We start from the raw sequence: 25,039 nt of genomic DNA on the forward strand, positions 1-25,039 counted from the left end.
TACCAAAAGCACAAAGCAGACCGTTGTATGTGGCCTTTTTGGACATTACAGGAGACAACGACAACGTAGACCGCAACATCTTGTGGGATATTCTGGAAGGGGAAGGCTTAGCTAACGAGTGTCTACATGAGACTGACATGACATGACATGAGAGAATAACCGCACGGTTGACTATGGCATAACTCAATGCTATAGCAACCTATGTCCCTTCCCTTCCTCCTTGCAAATTGGCTGAATCATTACCAAAAATAAAACAGAGAAATGGCTACACTCCAATGCATGTCATTTAATGTCAGAGGCATCCGAATCATTGATAAACAAAAACAATTATTAAGATTCGCTCAGGAACAGGAAATCGACATCGTATTCCTTCAAGAAACAAATTTCCGAACGCCACAGGACGTAAAGGCATTCAAAGAACTACATGGCATAGATGGGTTTTTCTCACTCACGAACAGCAAAGCTTGCGGTACTGGTATTATCTTCATTTCGAATAGATACCGCAGTCGTGCATTTTGCACATGTGATACAAAAGGGCGCATTGTATACGTTGATCTATATTTAGGGGGTAGGAAGACTCGAATAATTAACATATATGCGCCAGTGACAAGAAGCTTAACCAATGAATTTTTCCTCAATCTGTGGGACTACATGCCTAGTCATTCGCAATGTATATTAGTCGGTGATTTTAATTGTGTCCTCGATAGCAACAGAGATATACGAGGCCCTGGACGTGGGCGTTCAACCTATCCCGCAAAAGAGCTTAAAAATTTGCTTCAGCACCATAACATGTCAGATGCATGGATTTGGTCCCACGGAGATATGTTTACAAGTACAAGATCCTGTGGTCATACAGAAAGCCGATTAGATAGGGTCTATATATCACCTTATCTATTAAAGGACCTCATGGAGATTAAAACGATACAAGGACCAACCGGACGTAAACCTTTTAGCGACCACAACCCAGTCATATTCAAACTTAGTGGAATGGAAGGGCAACCATATAACATAGGACTGTGGCGTATGGACCCAGCTCTGCTACACGACCAAGAAGAAATAGAATGGATAAGACTGAGACTGCAAGCAAGCTTGGAAAAGAACAACCACGGAAATTGGGATGACCTAAAACAGGAATGGAAAAAAATACTTATTGAAGCTGGTCAAAATAGAAAAAAAAAAAGACACACCAAAGATCTTAATGAAATTCTAAGAAGGATAAGAATCATCGAGAGAGGAGGGGAATTGACATGCTGTATGCAAGAATTTGTGGATTGCCTACGACACAAATACAAAGAACGGCTTAATAAAACCAAAGCCATCGAGAGTATGCAAGTTGACAATCAAAGCGTTGAATCAACTGATTTGGGAGACAGAACACGGTATCCAATCCGTAATAGAATCCCAACAAGGATAGATAAAATAAGATTAAACAACGGCACTATCACAACAGACCAAGAATTCATTACTGAGGAATTTCTAGAGCATTTCAAGAAAATTTTGCAGGAAGAACATCCAAACGAGCAATACAACATCACCGGCCTATTAGGAAATCTTCCCCAAATAAGTGAAAAAAGCAAGGAGCAACTATGCGCACCAACAACAAAACAAGAAGTATTAAATATAATTAAGAAAATGACACATAAATCGGCACCTGGTCCTGACGGAATTTTGACCGGATTCTACTTCACCTTCTTTGATGTGATTGGTTCCAAACTTGTGCAAACCCTAAACAACCTCATTCTAAACAAGGAAAAACCGCCGTCGTTCGCTAAGGGCCGTATTATACTGTTATCCAAACCTAACACTGATCCATTAGATGTTAATGGATGGAGACCGATAACGCTGCTTAATACTGACTATAAAGTGGGAACAACGTTATTAGCGCACAGACTCAGCAGTATACTACCCGAGGTTATATCCGATTTTCAAGCTGCAGCAGTTCCAGGAAGATCACTTTACGCCTCACTAATAACCACCAGAGAGACCTTTGCATACGCAAAACAAAAAGAATGTAAAGGCATCTTCATTTCATTAGACCAAGAAAAAGCATACGACCGAGTGAAGCATCATTACATATACAATACTATGGAAAAATTTGGAATCCCAGCAACGTTTGTAGACATAATTAAGACATTATACCATGGAATGACAAGTGAAATTCAAATTAATAATTTTGTAACAGAGACATTCGCAGTGACTAGAGGGGTTCGGCAAGGATGCAGCCTGTCACCAGGACCCTTCGTCCTGTCCATAGATCCCTTGTTAAGAGCCGTTGAGCACAATAACATAATTAGGGGTTTTCCCCTACTAGGAAAACAAGAAATTAAAATAGCGGCCTTTGCAGACGATATTTCATTATTCATGAAAAACGAAGATAGCTATCATGCCTTTCTACGGACTTTTGAGGAGTACGCGACTGCATCGGGGGCTAAAATAAATCACAAAAAAAGCAAAGCACTTTGTTTTGGCCCACCCGGAAGTATTGCGCTACAGGATGTACACATTGTGGAAGTAGTTAAAGTTCTCGGCATTTGGTTCGAATCCGGGGATATCACAGCAAAAACATGGGATGAACCACTAAGGAAAGCAGCACACTTCGTGGAACAAGAACTAAACCGGCCGGCGAGTCTGCGGGAAAAAGCAGCAGCAATCAAATCGAAACTGTGTGCCCCAGCATTTTATGTGGCGAGAGTGACGACCATGCCTAGACTGGTGGCCAGCAAACTAACAACACTCATAGGACGTTACCTGTGGAGCGACAAACCAGCTCCAGTCACTCAGAACATCATTAGATTGCCAGCATCAAGAGGAGGCTTGGGAATACCCAACGTTGCTCTTATAGCGAAAACTCTGGCTGCGAAAACTGTCGTGACATTGGCTAATGCCCCACAGTACAGGGGAATGCCAGTTCTACGGCACTGGCTAAGTACGCTCGACCATCATATTACAGACAAGAAATGGTACGGCCCAAAATCGGAAATACCAGCAAAATTCTACAAAACAGTCATCACTACAAAAAAAGCAATAGAAGAAATCTTTCTGGAGACTGCCATTGAAGAAATCAAACCCATAGACGCAAGCACTGCAATGGCCATTAGTGAACTGAAATCCGAAGACCTAGACAAAACCAATACCCAAAAATGGAAGTTTTGGAACGCTACCAATCTCCCACATGATATGCATGACTTCGAATGGAAAAGAAGATGGGGTGTCTTACCTACAAAAGTACGCCTGGCCAAATTTGGAATCATGCAGACGGACCGATGTCCAAATTGTTCTGCGCTGGAAACTCAACAACACGTATTCAAGGGCTGCCCTCCTGCCAAAATAATCTGGAGATTGGCTTCTATCCATTTCAAAACAAAATTAGGTAAACCATATAGGAACAAAAACAACTTTGAAAAATTGTTGACAATAGTAATTATGTTTTGTTTATGGAAAAGACGGGGGAAAGCGGAAATAACACGAAAACCACAGAAAGCCGCATATCCTGTATTGAAGAAAATAAGAACTGTAATGTGCAATTTCTTAAACCACGAACTTGAAAGTAATGGCATGCAAGAATTTCTAAAAATATGGCACGCAAGATTCTGGTTAGTAAGGAAAGACAAGGTGACAATTCCTATTGTCGGTTACTGATCTTTGAGCCTTTAATGGCTCAACTAACTCAATGGCTCAAACCTAGCAATTGTATAATTCTACTACATAAGATTTGACAAGTTTGATTGTAATACATTGTATAGTCCACGTTGACATTGTACTCATTGTACCCACTGCATTGCATGTATTCATAGGAATCTCCTTGTATGTATATTTACATATCTTTTTGTGAATTATCCTTGTATTGTAGCTACTGGATATATACTTGTTTGTATAGAACAATCTGATCTGTACTGCAGCATACATGTATTGTGACATCAAAATGGATAATGTATACAAGCAAATAAAACTTCTCTTTATGGAGTGTCTACAGCTTTTGAGAGAGATTTACCTAGAAAATACCGTTTGCGTTGAATGGGAAGGGATGAGGAGCGCGGAGAAAGTTCATACCAACAAGGGACTGAGGCAGGGGTGCCCTTTATCCCCGCTGCTGTTTATGATGTACATGGTGAGGATGGAGAGGGCGCTAGAAGGAAGTAATATCTAGAGTCACTGGAAAAAATTTCAGAGTACCGCAAAGGTCGGGATTTGACTGGCAACACTGAGCGGCCACCGCCATATACCTTCCAAGCCGACTGCGTCGCGTGGAGGCCGCCGTGTTGGAAGAGCTTGATATTCAGTGACACATCGGGTTGAGTGTTTAATGAAGTACAAATACTTTGTGCCCGGAGATAATGGTTGCTAAGAACGAAAAGAAAACGTTATTTTGTGCGAAATAATGCAGCCGGCGGTTGTTGTGCACTCCGATCGTGTTTACTGCTGGAACTGTGCTACGACTGTGGGCAGCAGCTTAGCGGTGCTATCGGGAGCTTATGCACGCGTTTTTTTTTTTTTTTTTTTTTTTGTGCTTCCGCGGAGCGAGCTACGTAGGAAACATTTCGTCACTTCGAGCCGGAATGAGGCAAGCTTGTGCTTTTGGGCATGAACATCGTGGACCGCCGTCGGCTTCTATTGAATGTTTCCAAGTAGGACGAAACTAACACCTGACAGTGTCATCGGCACGTACGTTCATTGTATAATTTCACAAGCTAAATCGGATACATTTATTTAGTTTGTAATCGGATACCGCGCGTTCGCGACTCTGCCCGGCGACTTCGTCCGCCGTATACGCACGACACACTGCGACTGCCGTGTGCGCACCGGTGTTTGGCCGTGATCGTTAGACGATCTGTGCACAGCAGGCGTAAAAACCAACTTCGATTACCATTTTGCGCACTAAATCTTGTGGAAGGCCAATATGAGCCATTTGCGTTATTATAGCAACGTATATGTACTTCTGTACACTGATAATGCCCGAGAGTTTGCTACATTGCAATTTATGAACGCGGCTGTCTAGTGCGTCCATTAGCGGCAACTCTTAAGTTATTTATGACTGTTTTCTTAGACTGTTAAGATATGCTGCCTGTGTAAAAAAAAAAGCAGGAACGCCGGCTGGTGACGCAGCACTTTTTCTTTCTAAATTACATAGGCGATGTATAAAATTCTTGTGCTTTCCGAGCGGTTTATGTAACATGCATAGTGACAGAGTGAAACTAAAGCTACTGGATGTTCTGTTGTTTTGTATTTCTTGTTATGCATCAAGCACAACAGTATTTGGGTATGTACCGTAGCATTTCAACATAAAACATAATATGTATGCTGACTTCAGTTATTGCATGTGCTCGGCTTACAAGCTCAAAATTTGAAGCATGTGTTGTGAATACCACCTGGCCATTGGTCTCAAGCTCGAAATGCGTATGTATAAATGAGCAAAGGATAAGTGGAAAAAAGGAAGTATCATGGGCCTCGTATTGACCAGGTTTTTTATTGACTGCGATCGTCACCATCTGCGAAAAACAAGTGCGATATGGGTCGAATGACTCGAGGCGAGAGCACGCGGGGAAATCATGCGAGTACCTGGTGCACGTGAGGACGTGGAATTCTCGCGCGACAAGTGTGCCTTCGCGTGCCACGAGCACGGAATAACCGCGTGTGTTGAGCAACAAACGCGTACACATGTACCCGCGTCAAGCGTGCAATACGCGAACGATCCCTACAATGAACTCCTATTTTCGTAGCATCGCTAACACCGCGAGCACTTCGCTTAAGTATCTTCTAAAACAGTGCCGAAAAGCACAAGCAAGGTATACTTATACCTCGCACACGCGGGTGTTTGTTGTAGGCTTGAAATTCTCCCGGCCGGTTCTGTGTCACCACGCAGAACGACGCTCTCGGTCATTTTTCCCGGCCGGAATCTAGAAAAAAAAGTCTTTCCAGACTCAGTTCGGTTGCTGCATCCGAAGGCGCAGCAGCCAGGCACGATTTCCTTGCACCCAAATGCGAGCGCGACAATCGGAACACAAAAAAACGTAGGAAACCTGCGCTACCTGCGCTCTAACTCAGCCGGCCCGCCCGGCGCTTGGAAGGTGTATGGCGCCCCAGAGGTCACGTGGCACGGTTGGGCCAATGAACGCGCCGGCGGCGCGGGGAAAACGAATGCGGTACTCTGAAATTTTTTCCAGTGACTCTAGTAATATCGAATTTATTCTCTCATACAAACAGGCGGGTACAGTAATAGAGCAGCAACTCCCAGGTTTATTTTATGCGGACGACATTGTGTTGCTCGCTAACAAGCAAAGCGATTTGCAACGTCTGGCTAATATCTGTGGACAGGAAGGCAACAATTTAGGTTTGAAATTTAGTGTTAGAAAATCAGGTGTTATGGTATTGAATGAAAACAATGAACAGACAGTGGCGATACAGGGCCAGGAAATACCTCGGGTAACAGAATGTAAATACCTTGGTATATGGATAAACGAACGCAATAGATATATGGAAACACAGGAAAAAACAAAAACAGTCAAGGGGACGAGAAATGCAGGCATAATGAAGCACAGAGCGCTATGGGGATACAATAGGTACGAGGTGTTCCGGGGTATGTGGAAAGGTGTAATGGTTTCAGGGCTTACTTTTGGAAATGCGGTTGTTTGCTTGAAATCAGGGGTACAATCAGGACTCGACGGGAACCAAATGTAAGTGGGTCACCTCGCATTAGGCGCTAACGGGAAGACCACAAATGAAGCTGTGCAGGGGGATATGGGCTGGACTAGTTTTGAAGTGAGGGAAGCTCGCAGTAAAATTGAGTATGAAGAACGGCTGAGGAATATGGAAGAAAGTAAATGGGCTGGGAGAGTGCTCAGGTATCTGTACAGGCAAAACATTGATTCACAGTGGAGGAAAAGAACTAGGAAGCTTACCAGCAAGTATGCGGCCTGTGGGGTGGGCAACACAGCAACAAGGAAGGTCAAGCGGAAAGTCAAAGAGGCTGAATTAATCTCATGGGTGGCGGCAATGGAAAAGAAACCTGCCATGAGTAACTACTTAAGAGGAAAAAACGAAATCAGGAAAGAAACCATTTATGATAACTCAAAGGAAGCTCATTCCTTTTCGAAGCGAGATCGGGATGCCTTAGAACACGCACCTATAAAGCGAGATATAAGAAGGAAGAACAAGCATGTGCTTGCTGCGGTAAAGCTAGGGAAACGACGGAGCATATTTTATTAGAATGTGAAGACGTCTACCCAGTGGTCGATTTAGGCACCACTGGCCTCCTTGAAGCCCTTGGGTTCAGCGGGAGCAGTGGTAAAGCAAACAGGTCCGCAATAGACGAAGAGGCGATTGGAGGAAGAAAAGTAGGGAAACGTCAAAAGACGGAGACGTACAAAAGCACAGTTCGCAATAGGGGATCAGAAAGTTTGGACGTGGTAGTTCATAGTGTCTTTTATTTTCTTTTTTTATTGGTTAACCTAGGTAGGATATTAGGCAGCATAGTAGCAAGAGCTTGGTGGCGCAACCCACCGCCCCGTTCCAAAGGGAACGCTCATAACATCCATACATCCATCCATCCATGTCAGGCCAGCCACAAGACGATGCAGCCTCCACGAGTGGCGCGACAAGGAAAGTGATGGCGAGGACTGAACGATTCCTGACGCTAGACGGAAAGTGATGTCTGTACAATAAAGCTTTATGACGATGACAAAAGTGATAGTAGGGACTGAGCGATTCGTTTAACTTTATTTAGCTCGTTGGCTCATCTAAATGCAACACCACTTCACGAAGCTTGATGACGTTTTTTGCATTTAAGTGAAAATGCTCAAATCGAGCGACTGTTGGCAGCGGACTTAATTTATTTAAGGCGTCAATTTTTTACGGCGAAGTTAGCGCCTCGGTAGTCGGCATTTTTCGTGTCCGTCGGTGAGCAGAAATTGTCATCATCAGCAATAGCTTATCTAGCTCGTAATGAAGAGGCTACAAGCACTCCGTTAAGGTGAACAGTACGCACATCCACTGGAACTGTGCGTAGAACCTACAGAACAGCGTACGTTTTAACAAAGAACGAGCTCAAGATCACGAGCCATTAGACTCCGTGAAGGTGGATGACCAGCGAAGCTGCGTAGCATACAACAAAAAGGTGACACAGAATTATGAACAAAGGCACGAACACATTTACTGCCTTGATTGGTGGGCATCGAGACGAAACGTACACGCACACACATTTTTTCAAGCGAAGCATGAATTGCCAAGCCACGCGATAAGAATTGCTTGTCAGACTGCGGATTCGAACCACCGACCTCGGGGGGTTGCGAGAACACCACGCTAACCTATCCCGCCAATGTCAATTTTTTTTTCCTTATTGCATGTAATTATGAGTAGTGTCAAACCAATATTGTTACATTACACTTGAACATACATGAGAAACAAATGCACACATGGTACGTAGTCCAAAGAAAGTTCAAAATTTGGGCAAACAAACACAAGCGTCCAGACGCGAAACCCATTCAGGTACGGGAACAAAGGTAGCAACCACACTATATACTCACTTGAGCAGTCTCTTCTCGAAAGATAGATATAACATTTCAGGAATTCCTGTGTCCTTGATCAGCTTTTCGAGGAAGCCTATAAATATGGTGAGCGTCCTCCGTCTTTCTATCAGGGCCACAAAACCTTAATACCAAAGAGCAGTGATAATGAATTAAGTAAACGGACATAGGCCGATATCCTTTACGTGACGTCGATTACAAAATATTTGCAAAAGTACTGACAAATAGGTTGCAGGCAGTAGTTGACAGTAGGTAGTAGTAGTTGAATATAAAGATGGGGAATGCGAGGACGCTCTATACAGACAAATGTTCATATCACACGTTCAGTCCTTGAGTGCATAGAGGGTAGCATGGATCAAGTAGCTCTTCCCCAGATCGACCTCGCCAAAGCCTTTGATAAGGTTCAGCACGATTTTTTGTTCGAAATGCTGCGACATTTCGCTGCATGCTGTTCGAAATGCTGCGACAGGAAAAAGGACTATATGTACCCTGGAATACGAATTGTAGACTTTGCGATCACCCCGAGGCAAGCGAACATTGCTTTATAATTTATAGTAACAAATTTCATTTTTGGGACATTTTACAAAGAACTATCAAAAAAGACCCTCTCACATCTTATGGTATCCGGTTCCTTCCTTTCAAAAAGTCAGCCAGTGATACACCATATGATTTGGTTATGTTACTAGGACTTCATTCATTATGGAGAAGCCGAATGACCGACAGACATGCCGAGCCACGTCGTTCCTGCCACTGTCAAATCATCCCCCGCGCCCTTTAAAGCGGGGTGTTATATGGATGAAGAAGTAGACGCAGCGCAGGGCGCGAGTCAATCACACGCGCTCCCTCGGGAGGAGGCGGAGGGAAAGGGTGTGATCGCGTGTTCGCTCGCCTCGCGCCCGGCGTTTCCCGCCAGTTCAGGTCCGGCAGTCAGATGGGGAGGCCGCGTTGAAGGAATGCCAGAGAGAGCGGGCCGCGCGTCGTGCATTCGGCCGAAGCACAGGCGGCGTTTGATGAACACCACCGGGAACTCGCTCGGGAAAAGGCTCGTCGCCGACCTCGCCGTGAGGGAGCGCGAAGCCGAGGCGTTACAACGAAGAGCCGCGGATTCAGAGCCTCACTTGCACCACTCTCCACAGTAGTTGAAGGGCGGTCATTTTTAATACATCCGCGTTCACTCGTGTTATACATTTGTTATAATACATCTGTATATGTTCGTGTTTTCATTTCGCGATATATCGAGGCAAAGAATTTGGGACCGAAATCCCCGCACCGACTGGCAGTGGGCCAGTGTCTTCGCAGAGGGAGGGGCAGTGTGGGAAGCTGGCAGAATGAGCGGCAAAGGAGACAGCTGTGGAAGACGACCACGAACGCGCGAGTACTGGCACGAGCGCGTTCGCGCGGTTACGCCGAGGGGCGCCAACGAGCCAGCTGCGGTCAAAGACGACGAAGAATGCACGAGCAGTGGCACGAGCCATTGCTGATGATGTTAGGTTTCGCCGACAGATTTCTTTACGGACATGGAAAATCCGCGGAACCCTAGCCATAAACAGCTTCGCTGTAAAACAAGCATACATCATCAGCAATGGGTCATACTTCCGTAAGCAAGAAAAAAATGCAATGGGCCGTACCCCTAAAAGGCGGAGGTTACAAGCGCTGAGTAAATGAAGCGAACACACAGAACAGCATAAGTTTCAATAAAAAAAAGCAAGCTCAATACAAGCATTCGAACCGTAAATTAAGGACTGCATAGCCCCCTAGAAGTTGTAGTGGTGGTTTTTGCAACAGGTTCGCTGGACATCAAAAGTCGCAGGGCAGGGATGGCGAGTCAAATTTTGAATTAAAAATATATTCGAAAATAGCAGACTTTCAGAAAACGAATGGATCAAGTTTACAACTCCTAACACGGCAGTGTAAAATGGTATCATAAATCTGTAAACTGCATCAATAAAACATATAAAGTGAACAAAATCGATATAATCGCTCTCAAACAGACCACTAATATATGTGATTAAGAATTTTGCCAAACCCTTTTAAACAATTTAACAAATTTTCGCGAGATATAAACGACTTACAGCGCTCGATTTGAGTGCCGCAAAACACGCCACTTACGCATCTTCTTCACGAAGGACTGCACGCGTTTAATCATAATACGCAGCATGACTAACCACGGAGTCAGGAGAAAAATACAGGTTATTTGATTTCAAGATATAAACACTGATTTCAATTAGACGTACTGCATATGGTACCATATACAGTAACTCTATACAGCCACGTCTCGCAGGGAAAAAATATGACCATGTCTGGGCACAAAGGAAAAGCCCAGACAAGACCAAGCCCACAGGCGTGACGCTAGCTGCAGCTTGATGGGTCCTGGACATTTAGACACAAGGTATCAGTTCCTGGAAAAGGTACACAAATAGGAAATGTCGAAAGATTGCAACTCAAAAAAAAAAATCGAAACCGGAGCTCTTCCACTCTGTGAAAAAGGATGAGCAGCGAAGCTGTCTACGTGCGACCCGTGGCGAGCTGCACTTTCGCCGTGGCTCGGCCCGACATTGCACGATCTTCGCGAATTTTTTTTTCTACACGCACACACGATAGTGGGGAAAGTAGCCCTTAACAGCTTGGCTGTAAAAAAAGAAAGGATGCGACAGAAGATTCAAACGCGGGCCACTCGCGTGGGAGGCGAGTATTCTGCCACTGAATCACCAAAGGTACGTATAGAAAGTGGCGTGCACTTCCCCGACGATGAATTTTGACGCGAAACGTCGATACAATGGAGCCTCAAGCTAGACCGGAGCGAGATAACAATGTCACATATACAACGAAAAAGCAGACAGTCTACCCGCTTTCTTCAGCGGAATTAACCAGTTACACGGTGGATCTATGCGCCTTCATTTACACCCGGGAAAAGGGGGTCATGCAAGAAGCAGACGGGTCTGATAGTTGGGTTAGAGTTCAGCCTCGTACACCTTTTTTTAACGCGACCGCGTTAAGGAGCTCGTGTCGCAGAAAAGCCGGTGTCGTCCGTGGCGTTGGCCGTGAGCGATAAATCCCGGCAGGCACTTCATGAATAAAAAACAACTTGGAAGATGGGCTGGGTGCGAATCGAACCAGGGTCTCCGGAGTGTGAAACGGAGACGCTACCACTCAGCCACAAGTTCGATGCTTCAAAGTGGTACAAAAGTGCCTCTAGTGAACGCGGTGCTGCCTTAGAAACTAGCTGTAGAAAGCTATACTGCGGTGTATATTGGAAATTATGAACATGTAACTTACAGAAGTCGCAGTTACACGAGTAGCGAAGTGCGTTTCCGCTACATTTCTTCTGCGCTTTCCGCACACGCAGAGCCATCTTGCGGCAAAACACAGAAGACCTCCTCCTCTCAATGTACGGCTCTGCCCCGACAGGTTGTGCGTCACGCGCGCATTGGGGCTGTGCGGGGACCGGTGCGAGGCGCGTCGCGGCCCGGACTCCCTCTCCCCTGAGGACTCTTCGCCTTGCTCCCTCACGGGTTGCAGAATCGAGCGTCCTTTCTTTAGATCGCTATCTGTCTATCTCTCTGCCCGTGCCGATCACGACGTTTGGCTGGTGTGCATCGTTTCCCCCTCCGAGACACCGAGTTCTTTCGTTCGTTCCGCTTGCTCAGGCGCACGTTTCTTTGCCGCGCCGAACGCTGCGTTGCTCGACGCTCACCGCGTCCGATGCGGGGCGCCTCGCAAGTGATCGCTGCGCCGTAGCCCGTTGTCTTACACCCCTTGGCGGGTCGACGGGAACGCTGTCGTGTTCCACTCTTGAAGGCGAAGCTTAAGCGTCCTCCAATTTTTTTTTATGCCAGTGCAGCGATAAACGCGCGCAGCGCGGATTTACATCATGATCCCGCACTGTGCGCGGTGCGGGTGTCATTCCGCAAGCGGTCGGGTCTCTTCGCACACGTTCTTGAGGTATAACTCAGAAGGGTAACTCAGAAGGTAGATCCGGCCAGTCACCGCGCTCTCGTGGGCCGCGGGCGCGTCACGGCGGGCTGGACGACCACCTCTGTAGTTGAAGAGGCCTACACGTTGCCACGTGCACGTTTTGTGCCTCACATGGCCACCCCCGACGCGCCTGCCCCGTTAGACAGATCGCGGACAAGGTTGTTTGCATGCGTTGCGCAGGGCCGCATTTGGGAGAGCAATGTACGGTGCGTGCGGGGGCTGCGGCGGTGTGTTGCAATTTTTTTATTTTTTATTAGTATTACCCTCAGGGCCAGAGGCATTACAGAGGGGAGTGGGACATAAAAAAAAGACACTATACAGGTTTTTCTTCTGCTAATACAATGTTAGCTGAAACGTGAAGCAACAAAAATTCAAGCAATTGACCGATAACAAATATAATTACATAGTTGGTTAGTTACATTGCAATACATTAGTGTTTAAAACATTATGAAACTGGGAATATTGACCAGTGGACGTGACTGCTCCAGGAAGGTGGTTCCAGTCCTGTGAGGTGCGGGGTACAAATGATTGATAACATGTTTGAGTTAAGCACGACATTATTCCCACCTTTTGTGCATGATCAAAACGAGGGGAAATGTATGATGGAGGAAGAATAAGGTCGTTGTGTAGGGCGGGACTGTAGTATATCTTGTGGAAGAGACATAGGCGGGAAAACTTGCGGCGGCAGGCGAGGGACGCAAGCTGTAGGGACTCTTTTATTAAAGTGATACTGGCAGTACGACTGTAGTTTCCTATAATGAAGCGGACAGAGTTATTTTGGACAAGCTCGAGGGCAGAGGTTAATAGAGCAGTGCTGGGGTCCCAGGTTGAAGAGGCATATTCGAGTTTACTTCGGACTAAAGATTTGTAAAGGAGGAGTTTTAAAGAAACAGGAGCAGATGAAAAATTGCGCCGGAGGTAACCTAACGAGCGGTTTGCATTGCTAATTATTTTGCTAATATGAAGAGACCAGGAAAGAGAGGAAGTTATGTGCACACCCAAGTAGCAATAGGATGTTACGGATTCGAGAGCGGAATTCTCGAGCAAGTAGGAAATGGGGCAAGAAGTTGTACGGGAGATGCGTAATACCTTACATTTTGTAGTGTTGAGATCCATCAGCCAGACTTTACACCAGTTAGATATACAGTTGATATCGTTTTGAAGGATCGTAACATCATTTTGGTCAATAATTTCTCGGAAGACTACGCAATCGTCGGCGAATAAGTGAATGTTAGAGGTCACGCATTGCGGCAAGTCATTAATATAAATGAGAAACAGGAGAGGGCCGAGCACTGAGCCTTGGGGCACGCCAGAATGAACTGGCTTCAACGGGGAATTATGAGTGTTAGCAGACACGAATTGTGAGCGTCCGGTTAGAAAATATTCGATCCAGGAGAGAAGTTTCCTATCAATGTTCAATTTGCTTAATTTAAAGAGAAGTAAACTGTGGCAAACTTTTTCAAAGGCTTTTGCGAAATCTAGAAAGACACAGTCAGCTATAGAACGACGATCAAGAATTGTATGTAGCTTGTGTGTAAAGGAAGCTAACTGTGTTTCGCAGGAAAGAGATCGGCGGAAACCATGTTGAGCCTTCGAAAAGAACGAGTTGGCATCAAGGAAATTAACAATGTTTGTGTAAAGAACATGTTCGAGGATTTTAGACGGGATACTAGTTAGTGAAATCGGGCGATAGTTTAGGGGTGAAGTTTTACTTCCAGATTTATGAACTGGAACCACCTTGCCGACTTTCCAGTCGGATGGCAGTGTGGATTCATCAAGTGATTGTTGGAATATTTTGGATAGCATAATACTAGAATATATTTTGGTACTTTTTAAGAATTTCGCATTGATAAGGTCAATTCCTGGGCTTGAGGACACTTTCAATGATTCGATAATTTTTTCGATGCCAAGGGGTTGCATAATTACTGGATCCATTGTTAGAGAGTCAAAACGCTGCACGTTGGGAAGTGCTGTAGACGAGGCTATAACAAAATTACGGCAAAATACATCATTTAATACCACAGAGCAGTCGGCAACTGGAATCGCATCACCAGAAGAGTCGAGTAACGTGATTTCGCTATTACGGTCGGGGCGAATCGTTCGCCAAAACTTTTTTGGGTCATTACTGAGCATAGCTGGCAGGGTATTTTGTAGGAAATTATTACGAGAACATTTCAGTGCGGAGACATAAGCATTATTCGCTTTCACATATGCATCCCGACGGGCCGACGGGCGGAAAACTTGCATCCTACCCGACCGGTGACAAAAGTTGCCCTATCTTAGTTAGCAGGGTAGCCCGTGTGAGGGCTAGAACGAATTATGGACAGCCCCTTCTTAGTCACCTTTCGAGCGCGGCGCGGCGGTCCTATACTGCGGCTGCCGATGGAATTCGCGCTTCCAGGCGACTGCGCTTGGGCTCGTCGGGGTCGCGGGGGCATGCGGTTCCACCGCGCCCTCTCCCTCGCTCCACTTTGGTGGTGTAGATTTCTTCATGGCTCATTCTCCTTTACCGTGGAAAACAGGGGGAAGGCGGGAGATGGAAATTCAAGACGATGACCACAACGAGAACAAGGTGAAAGCAGGAGCCCACGTTTCGACAAGTGGACTTGTCTTCTTCAAGCCTTGAAGACAAGTCCACTCGTCGAAACGTGGGCTCCTGCTTTCACCTTGTTCTCGTTTTGGTCATCGTCTCCCTTACTGCGTACTTTCTTCCCTTTCTTCACTGCATGTTTCACTTCACTACACCTTACTGCATGTTTTCCATGTATTACCATGCACTATTGTATTCTGTCGCGGCTGCCAGTTGTAAGGCAATGTACACACAAGTTTTGCTTGCGCGGCTACGCCGCCGGCATGTGCTTGCATGATTGGACTGCACCGAGGGATGTTTTTGTGTGGCATGTGTTGCTTCCCATGCGTGTATTTGTCGGTCTGGTCGTGCTGACGCGGTATATTTTGATGGACTGACCACTTTGCGGTAAGTCATGGATAGTGAAACCCAAATTAAATTCTTGAAGGTTAATCTTGCTAACACCCGCGATGCGACTAAGTTGTTCGTGCATCATATGTAAACGGGGAATTTTTCGTTCGCGGTGGTTTCCGAACCTTACACGCGATAGCGCACGATCCCCAACTTACCACGTGAAGTCAATCTGTTCCACGCATCAAGTAACCCGCATGTGTTTGTACTCTCGCGCGCACCTGGTATAGACTTATTCCCTTTGCATATGTCTCAGCAAGTGGTTGCGCTCCGCTGCGAACGTGCGGGGCAGGTGTTTGTCCTGGTGGCGCTATACGCTTTGCCTCATAAACCTCTTGATCCAACTCTAGATGAACTGAGTCAACTTTTTTCTTGTGACGCAGCAAATTCGTTTTGGCTGTGGATTTTAGCGCCAGACACGCACTTTGGGGAACAGATGTTGGCGATGTTCGTGGAGCGTTACTCGTACTGTTCGCATGTGCAAATAATCTGACCATTTTAAACGACCCAACTTCAATCCAAACTTTTGAAACCCCATATGCGCTTTCGTGGATTGATATCACCCTTGCGTCCCTTCCACTCACAGGAAATGGATACAGTTCGTCAGTATCTGATGACTAAACCCTTTATGATCACCGCTACATTGAATTCTCGCTGTTTGACATGACTTGTTATGCCGACGCGACGACTCACTAACTTCGCGCGAGCTCAGATTCTGGAATGTATCAAGAGAGGTGAATGGTTTGACAAGCGTTCGCCAATGCGGTTTCTCATCGAGGCTGGCACTGGAACTCGTTGTGAGGCGGTTTTATTCCATCTACGATGCGCTCCGCAAGCGCTTCCTGCGTAAAGTCAAGGTGCGCAGCCCTGGAGGAAGGCCGTGGTGGACTCCCTCAATTGGGAGAGGAGCGACTTCGGGTGCGAGCAATGCGCCACAGATAGCAAACGCGGTCAATCAGGATCTCTGGGAGTTACTTCGTAGGGAGTATCCAGGGGCATTCGCGATGTACAAACAGTATATTCGGCTGGCCAAGCAGGCGCCTGACAAAGCCTTTTGTCAGGACATTACGACACGCAACATTTTCGGCTTGACGTTTAAATTAGCCTTCGAGAAGCTTACACCTGGCACGCACCTTCCCTCGCTCGAGGGACTAGATGGCGCCTTTGCAGCTTCAATTTTAATTTGCGCCGCGATTTTATCGCGGGTGCATATCGCTGAAGACAATCGGGCTGCTGACAACGTCTTTCACAGCACAGTCTGCAGCCTTACTAAGTGCCCTCACCCGTTAATACCGGATGATTACCCCTTCACGGTGACGGAGATCGAGCACGCTGTTTGCTCGGGGAAGCCACGCGCGGCGCCAGGGCTGGACGGGCTCGATTAAGATGGCCGTCATATCCCAAGCGCTCAAAGGGCGTCTTATTCGGTTGTTCTATGTCCCGGGACACAGACGGGTAGTACGTGACGAGCTTGCCGACTCAGCTGCGGCGTCCGCGAGTACTACAGGCTTGACTCGTGAGAGCCTGCGCTCGGTGCGTTCGATCCGCGGGCGAATGTACAAAACTGCCGACAACCTCTGGCGCCAATATTGGCAACGTGAGGGAAGGGACACCAGCGTGTACCGGTGGGTGCGAAGCGTCTCCACGATTCCACATTGGTTTCCCCTTCCTCGCTTTCTCACACACTTATTTACAGGGCGCGGCCACTTTCCGTATTATCTGTTTCGGTTTAACCTCTGTGCCACAAATCAGTGTGCGTGTGGCGCGGCGTGCGATTCACTATTTCACTTCATGCCCGCGCAGTAGGCACTTAGTGTCGCAATTGCACGCCGCCTTACGGGTCGACGACATTATCCCTGATAATTATCCTGCCCTTCTCACAAATAAGCTAACGCGTACATTTCTATTACACTGGCGCGCCAAATTACTCAGTCTGTACTTCCCGTTCTTATATGCTCCCCGTTCCCAGATGCCCATAAATACTTTTTATGCTACATTCTTCGTTTACACCCATATTACTTTTGCATAAAACCAACCACGGTGGGGTTATCACCGCGATAGTTGGCACTGACTGCGTGCTTCATCTTCATGTTCCTCCTTTCCCTTTCATGCATTCCCCTGTACATTTAACCTCTTTCTCATGCTTCTCCTGTTACTTGCCTCTTCACATAATGTCTGTCTAGCCTGCAGGCTATGCACACTCCAGGTACCTCCTGTTCTGGTTGCTTCTTGCTCTGCCCATTTTCTCGTCAAGGCATCACCGTCATGAAGTGGACAGCTTGGAGGCGGCACATCTCCTGTGGGCTTTTCTGCGGAGCTTTACGCTCCCTTTGGCAGCATACAATAAACCGGTAGCAGAGGGAGAATTGCGCATCACAGCCAAATCCAGACACATTTCATATCCCAAGAAGCGCGACTTATAGGCTACAGCATTCCGGTTTCAATTTCATTACACTTACTACATCTGTCCTCAGTACTATGTCTGTATCCTCAAGACATAGCTTCCAATTTTTGACCCGCCGTGGCTGCTCAGTGGCTGTGGTGTTGGGCTGCTGAGCACGAGGTCGCGGGATCGAATCCCAGCCACGGCGGCCGCATTTCGATGGGGGCGAAATGCGAAAACACCGGTGTGCTTAGATTTAGGTGCACGTTAAAGAACCCCAGGTGGTCGAAATTCCCGAAGTCCTCCACTACGGCGTGCCTCATAATCAGAAAGTGGTTTTGGCACGTAAATCCCCATAAGTTAAGTTCCAATTTTTGATTTTCTTTGTTGGTTATTTCTTAACATTGCTTTCGGCTGCTATTGTAGGCCCTATTCATTTATTTTAGATTTGGTTTTATGCCCGTCATACTTGATGGTGGCGCGGGCTAACCCCCATATTTTTTTTTTTATCTGGGGGAAATAAGAAAGCACTTGCGGGCGGTACCCAAACGCAGGCTCCCCACGACCCCACAGCACTCAAGCGTTCACGTTACTTCCGTCAAAGCGACCCGCCAGGGCGATATCCGCCACACAAGGGAATGACAAACTTCGTGCTAATTCGTTCACACGTTAAACCTAAAGCGCTTAACGACAACTTTATATAAAAACAGCCTGCCTACGCTACTTCGTACAGCATTATACAATGCTGCCTGACGTCAATCATGTTTGCACCAAACCCGTCGAGGTGATACACGTCTCCATAATCAACTATCTTTGGAATTTGATATGGATAGGGGGATAGCGCGAACGCAGTCCCCCACTACCAAAAATTGCATGCCCCATCTGCCCCAGTTTGGGGTAGTGGCAGGGGTCAGTACGGGCGCAGTGCAATGCCCGCGCCTCTCCCTGGGGGCACCGCCTCGCTGATCACGGTTACCCCGGCACCAGGTAAGTATGCCTAGGCAGCGTCGCGACATCGGTGCACACCGCCGGCGATCCGACAAGCGGCGCCGGTGCGGAGCTGACGACGACTGAAGATTCAGGCAGCCCAAGGACGTTTTTAAAAACAGTGATCCAGCCAACCGGCGATGGAGACGACCGCTTACAACTCCAACAAGTGACGATAGACGAAACGTGTCCGTTAGGATAGAACGATTCGTTTAACTGCTCAATTGCTGTGCGGTCAATTTCGTGAACGCATGCCCACTCGGCTTTAATGTAAATTTCGGCAACTGCAGTGATATCTAAAAAAAATAAAGCACATGAACACGTCTGTGCACAACACAAAATCCCCAGAAGTCCGCGAGTAAGGTACGACACTGCGAACGTGTCGTCGCCTTGGCTTCGTATCCTGAACTCGTGACAAGTATGACAACGCGTTGGGGCCGGCTGCATGCAGTTTGAGTAACTGCAGCCTGGTAGACGCAAAATATTCCACAGAACATGTAAAAATAGGAGTCGAATGCTAATATAAAAAGAAAAGACACTGACTCGAATGTAGGGAAAAAAAGAAAAGAGAGATGCGTCGGCCGGGAATCGAACCCGGGCCACCCGCGTGGCAGGCGAGTATTCTACCACTGAACCACCGACGCGACAAGGCGAAGCGGTGCCGTCGTTAAGTGTAGAGCACGGTGTAGTGTAGAGGCATGTCAGCGTCATCATAGACGACGGCCGTTTTACGGCCATCCGGCAGGCACAGAGGACATCTAGGAGACTATGGGGCCACCTAATCGTTACTTCGGCAGGGTCGCTGTCGCCTGAAAGGGAGGAAGTACACTCGCCAGCTGCAGAAATGAAGTTGTTCGCGGACCGCACCCTGTAGTTCTGGATCGAGCGGCCGTGGCCGTGGTGACCACTGTTAGTTATGTGAACTTCCTAGGTGGCACGCGCGGCAGATATCGCAACCTTTAAAATTGTGGAGAGACCTCACTGGCTCCCACGGCGAAAACGCTGAGGTGCTCGTGCGCACGACGTCGGCTGTGCAAAGCCCGTCGAAGTGATAACACCGCAAGTGGCAACTATTTTTGGAATTTGATATGGATAGGGGGATAGCGCGAACGCAGTCCCCCACTACCAAAAATTGCATGCCCCATCTGCCCCAGTTTGGGGTAGTGGCAGGGGTCAGCACGGGCGCAGTGCAATGCCCGCGCCTCTCCCTGGGGGCACCGCCTCGCTGATCACGGTTACCCCGGCACCAGGTAAGTATGCCTAAGCAGCGTCGCGACATCGGTGCACACCCCCGGCGATCCGACAAGCGGCGCCGGTGCGGAGCTGACGACGACTGAAGATTACTTTTGCCTCCGAATATAATTCGATGCGCTTTGGAAGGAATTGAAAGCAGAAATGTACATTGCAGAAGTCTGTAAAGCTAAATTTGACGTGACCTGCAGCTGTACTGAGAGAGGCCGCAATTTTGAGTGATTATCATGCTGGTTTCTGCGAACGCAGAGAAGTTGTCGCGCCACCAGAGGCGCCACCACTGCGGTCGTTTCCGAGGTGGCGTTTTCAAAACATAATTGTCCGTATCAGGCAGCCCAAGGAGATGTTTAAAAACAATGATCCAGCAAACCGGCGTTGGAGACGACCGCTCGCAACTCCAACAAGTGACGATAGACGAAACCTGTGCGTAAGGATAGAACGATTCGTTTAACTGCTCGATTGCTGTGCAGTCAATTTCTTGAACGCCTCCCCACTCGGCTTTAATCTATCCTGCGCATTTCGGCAACTGCAGAGTGACATCTAAAAAGAAAACATGAACATGTATGTGCACAAGACAACATCCCCAGATGTCCGCGAGTAATGTACGACACAGTGCGAACGTGTCGTCGCCTTGGCTTCTTCTCCTGAACTCGTGACATGTTTAACACCGCGTTGGGGCCAGCTGCATGCAGTTCGAGTAACCGCAGCCTTGCAGACGCGAAATATTCTACAAATGTAAAAATAGGAGTCATATGGTAATATAAAGAAAGTTGGTGACGAAAGAAAAACACTCACTAGAAGGTCGAAAAAGATGCGTCGGCCGGGAATCGAACCCGGGCCACCCGCGTGGCAGGCGAGTATTCTACCACTGAACCGACACTTTTTTTTCTTTATTTCCAAACAATCAACAAATGCATCAATACATACTGCTCCCACCATCTGACAATATTCACTTTCCCACCGCTGCGCTTGAAGCTTGCGGTTGCGCATGGTATCCGCTACCTATCCACAGTGCAAGACAGTACACCTTATGACATGTTTTCTTCTCGGCCTTCACAGTATCTGGAGAAACCGCATGGCTGTAAGGAATTGTGATATAAATGTGAGAACAGTAAACTCGTATTTTGCTGAGAATATCAGTAAACTGCGGGAAGTTTTTCAGAAGTTAGCGTATGACGATGATCTGTTGTCATTGATGGATGCCCTTGCCAAAATGAAAGTTTTGTAATCTGAACAACCGACACTTTTTTCCTTTATTACCTTTATTTCAACACCACTCAAACGCGTACAAAGTAGGTCACTTGGTGCAGAAAAATAATATTACATCACTTCGACAGACTGTACATATTTAAAAGGCACTCAAAGAGGATATTACATACACCAAAGTATCAAGCTCCAGAAACCACTCTGGCGGTTCAATCATGTGCCTTGAGGACATCACGCGTGTACCTAAGACTTTCATTTAGGCGTTCCCTCGCAGACCTTTTATCTACGCGGGCATTCCTGACATCCATACGCGTTTTCCACACGCTGCTCATACACAAAAGCATTATCAAGTCAGCCGGTACTCCCCCTATGTCTGCACACGGTAAGAAACGAATACCGAAAGGACTTAACGGCAGTTCTTTCTTCAGAGTTCGTTTGAGAACATCCCACAAGAAAACTGAGTCATGGCAATCCAAGAAGATGTGCTCAATAGTTTCAGGTTTCTTGCATATGATGCAGTTAACAGACCATGGAACAAAGAAGCCCTTTGCTCCGACGCTTTTTTTATTGCCTCGCTTGACACAGAGCTCAGAAGAACAGAATAAGATCTTAGCACCGAGAACCGTCAGCTGTTTGCCGACTACAAATCATCAGTATTTCGGCATGTGCAACATTTCTCATCTTGGAACCCACTCTCGTACATACGTCTGCACCTTCTGTACTTCACCCGCCGCGGTTGCTCAGTGGCTATGGTGTTGGGCTGCTGAGCACGAGGTCGCGGGATCGAATCCCGGCCACGGCGGCCGCATTTCGATGGGGGCGAAATGCGAAAACACCCGTGTACTTAGATTTAGGTGCACGTTAAAGAACCCCAGGTGGTCGAAATTTCCGGAGTCCTCCACTACGGCGTGCCTCATAACCAGAAAGTGGTTTTGGCACGTAAAACCCCATATATTATTATTCTGTACTTCGACAAAATGGGACACAGATTCGCAAAAATATTCGCGAACTAGTGTAGCATCGATATCGGCATTGGGTACAGCAGTCCGAGTTCGCCGTATACTGTGCGGGCCCAGGAGCATAACGAGATCAAAAGGCACACTATTGTCGTTTTCGACCGCGATATAACGGATACGACGCGGACTTAATGGCAACTATTCTTTCAAGGTTCGCTGTAAGATGTCCCAGAAGAACACTCCACCCCAGCAAACTAAAAACACATGCTCAACTGTCTGGTTTTTCGCATCACAATGAGTACCCCACGCAACAAATAAACCCTTTTCTTCTAACCATGTTTTAACGGGTAAGGTTCCTGTGCACAGCTTAAAAAAAAAACTTTTAACCCCTGGCGCAACGAGCAGTTTCTTTAAAGCGTTGAAAACGTCTTTTTCCTTTGCCTGCACAGTATAATTCACGCTACAATGGCACAGGAAATAACACATCGACAAGGTCTTTGTACAGCTCTGTACATGACACCTCAGTCAAATATTGCAGAGAAAAAACGCACCGATAAGAAGCGGGAAGATGGTACCACTTCTCTTATATATCCCCGTACAGGTCTTTGCTGACACACCGGTAGCACTTTACCTGGCCTCAGTTGAATCACAGTTCTGAGAAAGCTATCATCTACATCTCCAAGAAAAACAAATCGACTGACAAGTTGTCTCACATACAGATGCACTAAACCAAGCCCACCATCACTCCCTCTTTTAAACAGATTCGTTCGGCTCGTTTTCTCCCATACAGAGCTCCAAATAAAGACCACGAACACCCTGTGCCTTTTTTGAACATGTAACCTGCTGCAATGCAAAACTTGCATTACATACCATAGCTTGCTTACGACAAATAAGCTGCACGTCGAGGCCCGTGCGAAAATCGACTTACCCCAGGCTTTCCACTTTTGTGCGTTTTCACGTAACACATCTGTTTGTTTTTTCCAATAAGGCTTGTGTCAGAGTAGTACTGCAGGGGCACTCCTAAATATTTTGTCGGTGTTCCTTGCCATTTAATGTTCAAAAACATCCTTGGTGCGACGTCCCATTCCCCATGCGATTATTTAAATGATCAATCGCATTCTTAACTTCCTCCGCTGTTATGGGCACTTCCACTATTTCCTTAGTTTAAATATCTAATATTGGCATCAATGAAATGAAGTCATATTTAAATCTATCAGTGTGAACTTGGCTACGAGAAAACAATAGTTTGTAATATTCCAAAAAAGAATTTGCTATTGTTTCTTTGTTGGTAGACAGTGACCCATTATGTTCTATTTCTGTTATCGCATTCTGGGAAGCATATTTCTTTTCGACTCCCAAGGAGCGTTATGTTGGCATTTCTCATGTTCACCATTTTTCAGCTCTGGCTCGAATCAATGCTCCCTTGTATCGCTTTGGTCTATCAGCTCAAGTTTTTGATTTATGCTTTTTATGTCTTCTAAGAAGTAACCAGGTTGTATACTTTCCGCTTCCAATAATTGCTTCAGATTCCATCTAAGACGGGACTCGAGTTCTTTTTTTTCCGTGACTTAAAACACTGACCCTTTCAGGTGCTTTCAATTCAACTGTTTGCTTACAAACTTCCCATTTATGTCCCCAGCTAAGTTTTGAGTTGTTTTATCTATAGCCTCGAGAAACTGCTTACAAAACTCGTCGTCTTTCAGCAAGCTTGCATTAAATTTCCAGAGATTCCAAGCAAATACTTTGTTATTCGTTCTTTCTTTTCCAACACGGAAAGAAACCAAACAATCATGACTAAACGCAACAAGTGTGACTCGATAATCTCGACACGATTGAATTAGTTCAGCCGACACGTACACTCTGTCAAGTCTAGCATGGCTCGCACCCTGAAAGTGGGTAAAGATGACCGCTTTTCCGCCACAAAGACATTCACCTACGTCTTCTAGACGAAATTCTGCAATCATATCTTCCAAAACAGCAGTACTCGCATCACTGCCCTTATGAAAATGACTGTTGAAAAGTTGTTGGCATATTGTTGACGAATTGTTGACTCAATAGCCTTTCAACAATACCTCAACAATTATTGAAACCACAGGCAATAATTCAACAGTAAAGTTGTTGGGCAGTTCACAACAAAAAAGTCGTTGACTAAATTCTGTTGGTATATTGTTGAATAGTATTGAGTATTATTGAGCCATTGTTGAGCAGTTTTCAACAATAAAGTCATTGACTAAATTCTCTTGATATATTGTTGAATAGCATTGAGTATTATTGAGCCATTGTTGAGTAGTTTCCAACAATAAAGTCGTTGACTAAATTCTGTTGATATATTGTTGAATAGTATTGAGTATTATTGAGCCAATATTGAGTAGTTTTCAACAATAAAGTCGTTGACTAAATTCTCTTGATATATTGTTGAATAGTATTGACTATTGAACCATTGTTGAGTAGTTTCCAACAATAAAGTCGTTGACTAAATGCTGTTAACTTATTGTTGAATAAAATTGAGTCACGAGCAATATTGAGTTTCGAAGTACATGTGAAAAACACACGCACATATGTATGTGTGCATCTTTTGCACATATATGTTGCTTTACTGATCACTTGATCACCATTGCATATATACAGGGTGTTGTTTCACGTTACTTGAACCATAGACGTATATACACGTGTTGCAGCTAACTTTACTCAGAGTTTAAAAATATGCCGATGCACCATAAGACGATGCGACCAAATGCATGTTGCTCACTCTTGTACGTGTCACGCTATTCTTGTATTTTTC

General features: G+C 46.2%; 3 non-coding genes across 3 annotated transcripts; all 3 read right to left on the reverse strand.

Moving 5' to 3' along the window:
- Positions 1 to 18,688: 18,688 nt before the first annotated feature.
- LOC126541038 (U1 spliceosomal RNA) lies at positions 18,689 to 18,852 on the reverse strand. The gene has a single exon (XR_007601617.1). It is a non-coding gene; the product is annotated as a U1 spliceosomal RNA (small nuclear RNA).
- A 565-nt stretch (positions 18,853 to 19,417) lies between these two features.
- Positions 19,418 to 19,488, reverse strand: TRNAG-GCC (transfer RNA glycine (anticodon GCC)). Its single transcript has one exon. It is a non-coding gene; the product is annotated as a tRNA-Gly (tRNA).
- Positions 19,489 to 19,938: 450 nt separating this feature from the next.
- Positions 19,939 to 20,102, reverse strand: LOC126541081 (U1 spliceosomal RNA). The gene has a single exon (XR_007601629.1). It is a non-coding gene; the product is annotated as a U1 spliceosomal RNA (small nuclear RNA).
- Positions 20,103 to 25,039: the final 4,937 nt, after the last annotated feature.

The sequence above is a fragment of the Dermacentor andersoni genome, chromosome 2 (assembly GCF_023375885.2).
Source record: "Dermacentor andersoni chromosome 2, qqDerAnde1_hic_scaffold, whole genome shotgun sequence".
NCBI classification, from domain to species: Eukaryota; Metazoa; Arthropoda; class Arachnida; order Ixodida; family Ixodidae; genus Dermacentor; species Dermacentor andersoni.